We start from the raw sequence: 6,000 nt of genomic DNA on the forward strand, positions 1-6,000 counted from the left end.
CATATTAGTTTTTTGGGCTAGGACGTGTAAAAGATGAAGATGTCGTAATGAGGGTAAAGCAAAAATTTATTTTGACTCGAGCCGCTAGGCTTACTTTTTTCCTCAGTAAAGGCCCCATCTTCTCCACTTCCCCTGTTCACTTTTCTGAATTCTGACTGTGTGGTCTGGGTTCCCCTAGCAACTTCACGTTTCTGACTGGCTGCAGATTCTGCTGGTTTAATTTGGTTCCGTGAAACTTTGACTGAAATATATGACAGTTCCAACTTCCAAGGGATTCTTTTAGCTATGCCTTCTTTGTGTGTATTGAAGGAAATGAGAAATGAAGGAGTCACTTTATGAAGTGATATAAACTATGAACGAAATGGATATTAATTGGAACTTGTTCATCAGAAACACTTCACTGTCAAGCTTGCTGGATCAGAAAAAAGCTAGACTTGGCGAGGATAGGGAAGAATGGTGATGATGATAATGATAATTTTGATTAAAAGAAATAAACATAACGGCTCCGAGGCTCTGTGGTTGCCAATTGTTAATTGACAAGTTGCATGCTCACCCACGTTCTTATCAGTTTAAGAGTAGTGTGCTTTTATTATCAAAGTCACAGAGACAAACTTGTGCTGGGTACGGTGCTTTGGATTTATTAGAGAGAGAGAGAGTATAGCTGGAGAGCAGCGACTTGGTGCCACTTTTTCAACACGGCCACACAGCATGGGTCAAATTTCCAGGATTTTATGCCTCAGGTTTCACCGTTTTATCTGTTTTGGATTAACCTCGATTTTTGTACAATGCTTATTTTTGCCTATTTATTTCCCTCACATTTCTGCTTAATTGCAGCCATTGGCGCGTCTGCTGTATAGTCCAGGCAGGAAAGGATTATATTTCAATTAAGAATATATCTATGCAGAGTTTATATGAAACTCGAGCCTAAATTTAATTTAATTATTAATAAAGAATATATGATGAAATACTAGGTTATTAATAATTCATAAAAATTGCAGTTTCATGTGAATTTATAGACTCTTTTTATTTAAAAATATAAAACATTTTTAACTACATATGATCCCTAATAAAATAGTTAATTGTCTCTAAACTAATGCTCCCTCCGTTTAAAAATAATATATTTTAACTGAATCTTATCTTTCAATAAAGTAGTTACCTACTTTCAAATTAACTCTATCTTTTCATATTTACTCCTATTAAACACCTACAATAAATATAAAGTTATTCATCAATATGGATATTTTTTAAAAAAAGTAATGATTATACTTCAAAAGATTAAAAATGTCTTACATTTTTTAATATTTAACTCCTCAAAAAATGTTTTATATTTTTGAACGGAGGGAGTACTATTTTTTTATATTTGCTCTTATTTAATAAGATTTTTTACTTTAAAATAAATATAAAAAAATTTATTTATTATAAATATTTTTTAGAAAATATATTAATTACACCTCTAAATATTAAAAATATCTTATTTTTTTTCAAAATTAGACTTTTCAAAAAAATTGCCAGGTAAAATGATAATGAGGATGAAGAGCAAAGCAGAGAAAGAAAAGAAGAAGAAAGGCAGTTGTTTAATCAAAACGACTTTTTTAGCATTTGTAATGGCTTTTAAGGCTACACCACACGCCTACTACACTAGTCTAGTAAATACTCATATTCATCTAAAATATAAATAGTTTTTTTAAAAAATTTACATACTAATAAAATTTTCATTTTAATAAAAATATAGTTTATTTTTTTATTTTTAATCTTAATTATCAATAAATTTTATTATGAGTAAGAGATAGATTTATAAAATAATCTAAATTAATAAATATAAAAAAATGAAAAACAATTTACATATATTACATTACTTATATTTTAAGGAAAATTTTAGGAACCTAAGATAATGGGAAAAAAGATCTCAGAATTTCTAAAATTTCACAAAATTTTTGCTCAATTTGTGATATAAATGACAAAATTGCTCTCAGTTAAATGAACAACATAAATGACTTATTCATTTTCATATTGTATGTTATTTATTTATTTATAAAATGTTGTTCATTTCCTTATTTCACTTATTTATAACCCTAATTTCACTTCATTTCATTTCAAGTATTGGTTTTCATGATAAGACAAATTGTTTGTTTTCATATAATATGTTATTAATTTATTTATTGAATTTTGTTTGTTTATCTACTTTACTTGTTTATGGCCCTTGAAATGAAATCAAGTAAAAATAAGATTATAAACAAGTGAAGTAGGAAAATGAACAACATGCTATAAGTAAATGAACAATATATGATATGGAACGAACAAGTCATTTATGTTGTTCATTTAAATTAGGACAATTTTATCATTTCTATCACAATTTTAAACAAAATTCTGTATGGGTCCTTCAGTAAAATTTTAAAAATTCTGGGTCCTCTTTTTTATTATCTTTGATCAAGGGTCTCCACCTGAAATTTTTCCTATATTTTAAACCAAAATTATTTAATAAAAAATAGTTATATTTTAGATAATGGTGGAGGAAGCATCAATTGCCAGTAAAATAAACACCCCTGCTCACACTTTGTCTATCATTTTTTCTCGTCCTTCTCTGTCCCTACGGCCTCTGTTTTGGAGAAAGACAATACTTCAACTTTTTATCCTTCCAATGCCTTCTGTGAATATTTTTAGATTAACATGGCTTTTTAGCTTAATGTTTATCATCACCTTTGCAAAATCGCGAATCAATGTCCTTTCATTAGCTTTCTCCCCTATGTTGTACCCCTGATATCATTATGCACCGGGCAGGTAAATGTCTTTTGCAAAGCGCATTGCTTTTCATAAACTTGCAAAAGTAAATAATGGGTTTATCCACAAACCTCACCAATCTTATTACCAAAAAGTAAGTAATAGGATTTTAACTAATGCATCATGGAAGCTCTATTTGGATTAATTTAAAAGTACTAAAGAAATGTGGAATAAGGAGAGAAAATTCTAATAATTTTTTCCTCCTTTCAAAAGTGCAGGATTTTTTGTTATCCAAAAAAAAAGTGATGAAATTTGGAAAAAATGAGTGCAACTAGATTTTACTGTAATTAAATTAACCTCATTTATCTAATTTTAACTTGACAAATTATTTTTTTAATAACAACCTGACAATTTTTTCCTGTTTGCTTCTTCGCACGTTCGCCCTTTGCCCTTGGGCTTGCTTGCCTTGCAGCCTTAGTTCAGTTTTCATTTTCATGGGTATGCCATCAAGGTCTTTTGTCAAAGTTAAACCAAGCATTGTTCATCCATTTCTTTTCTTTTCTCACTTTTCATTTAGACCGTGACATTTGTTGTAATTTTCATGTATAATAAATAATTTATATTTGTTATTTTATTAATGTATTAAAAAAATAAATCAGTAAACATTACAAAATATTTAAAAGTGGGGGATTCAAATTTGATATGATTATAGATATCCATATCAAACGAATATGTCGAGAGAGAGGGGCAAATAATTATGTTAAAGCATATGATGGTTTTAGTTTTGGGGTGTTAAACAATGAAGAATAATTTATTTTTTATTTTTATTTAGCGCATAATTTTAAGATTATCAACACTTGTTTTAAAAAAAAGAAATGAACATTTTATCACTTAACAAAAGTGGAGCTTCAAGGTTACAAATTATTATTATGATTATTATTTTTGTAAGGAACATAGATAGAAAACTGTAAAAATTATAAGGTAATTTTTGGAGATAGAGTAACAATACAACATAAGGTCCTTGTCTTTAATGTGCTTATTAAGAATAAAAATCAAAAGCGCTGACAAGTGGTAAGCCTAATAATTAGGTGGTAGTAGTTAAAAGATGAGAAGCGAAAAATTTTCAAGTAGAATCTTTTGGTTAAAAGAATTTGAGAGTCTTAAGGAAACAATAGCTTCTTGTGAGAGGGTATGACTAAAAGGTAAGGAAGGTTGTTAAAGAAGTTTTAGGAGAATCAAAAGATTTTGATATGAAAGATAAAAAGTTTTGATGGTAAAATGAGAATGTACAATAAAAAGTCAAATATAAGAAGGAGTATTTTAAAGTCATTTATTTGTGTAATAATGCTGAAAATTGAAAAATGTATCATATCACTAAGAAGTAAACTAAGAAAGCTGTGAGTGAAATTTATTATAAAACATTTGAAGAGTTTTACAAATGTTTTGGGACAAAGGATGGAGAACAAAATATTTATAAAATTGTAAGAGTAAGAAAAGAAAATCAAAAGATCTAAAATAAGTAAAATGCATTAAAAATAAGGAAGGAATAGATTGTGATATTGAAGAAAAATTAGAGACCTACTGTTACGAAATTTTCAATGGTGAAGTGGCTCATCTTGTAAGTTGGAGAATTTAACAACTCATAAAAGGGAGCAGAATTCATTATTTTATCGAAGGATACATGATAGTGAGGTAAATGAATTTCTTAAAAAGATGACAAATGATAGAATTAATAGATCTAATTATATCTTTATTCGAGTGTGGAAATGTTTAAGTAAAAAGAGGATGTGGTGGCTAGCTAAATTATTTAATGAAATTTTATAGTCCACACCTAACAAATTAAGGGGAAATATCTTGCTTCCTATTTACAAAAAAAAAAAAGACATTTAAAATTGTGCAAACTACAAACTGATTAAACTTATGAGTCATATTATAAAATTGTGAAAAAGAGTGATTGAGCATAGGTTAAGATTGAAGACTGATATTTTTGAAAATTAATTTAGTTTTATGTAAAGTAGGGCAACTACGGAAGCAATTTACCTACTAAAGGGATTAATAAAAAAATATTGAAGCAAAAGTAAAGATTTATACATAATTTTTATTGATTTAAAAAAAACTTATGACCATATGCTAAGAAAAGTACTTTAGAAAGCTTTAACAAAAAAGAGTCTGAGTTACCTATGTTAGAGATATACAAAATATGTATAGCAAACAACAATTAATATAAAAAATGTTCGGCAATGAAACAAAAAACTTTCCTATAAAGATATAACTATATTAGGGATTATCTGAGTCTTTATTTGTTTGACATGCTCCTAGATGTTTTGACCAAATACATCCAAAAAGAAATCCCCAAATGCATACCATTGATAAATGATATAGTTCTTATTACGAAGATAAAAAAATAAATTGACCATAAATTTGATTTATGAAAGAAAGCTTTAGAGCTAAAAGGTTTTCACCTAAGTAAAAATAAAATAGAATATTTGTATTGTAATTTTGATAAGAGATTGGTTAGTAATAATTTAAAAATAAGATTGAAATATTGAATTATACCTTAAATGAAAAAATTTAAATATTTAAAAAGTATTATTTAACATGATAAGGAAATTGATGTGAAGTTACATCTAAGCTACAAGTTAAATGATTTAATTAAAAAAAAGACTAAAAAAATTATTTACAATTAAAAGATATCTAATACACTTAAAGAAAAATTTTATTAAACTACTATAAAATTGATTATATTATATAGTAATGAATGTAACCATATAAATCCTTACAAGGAAAGCAAGGACATAAAGTCAAAGCAATTTAGATGAGAATATTAAGAATGTATGGGCAAACACGAATAAAATCTAAAATGAACATAAAATATAAAAATAAAAGTGTGACATCTATCCAGAATAAAATAATATAAAATAATTTAAAATGATTTGAATATATAAAAAGAAGGTTGTGAGAAGCATCAGTAATGAAAATGAAACTAACAACCTTAAACCCTATAAAAAGAAGTAAAAAAAGGGTAAAAATAACACTTCTAAAAATTGTTGAACTAAATCTCTCAATTAACAATGTTCTTAAGAGCTTAGTGAATAATAAAACATAATGATATTATACAGTACATATAACCAACACTATATAGTGAAATAAAACTTGTCTTGTATAGCCATCCATCCATTTATTATTAATTTATCTTCCCTCCAACCAAACCAAACAAGGGAGTATTAAATTTAAAATACCTCCCCTCCCCCCCCCCCCCCAATGAACCAAATTGTCCGGAAG

The sequence above is a fragment of the Prosopis cineraria genome, unplaced genomic scaffold (assembly GCF_029017545.1).
Source record: "Prosopis cineraria cultivar Desert tree isolate PC_DT_omini unplaced genomic scaffold, ASM2901754v1 PC49, whole genome shotgun sequence".
NCBI lineage: Eukaryota > Viridiplantae > Streptophyta > Magnoliopsida > Fabales > Fabaceae > Prosopis > Prosopis cineraria.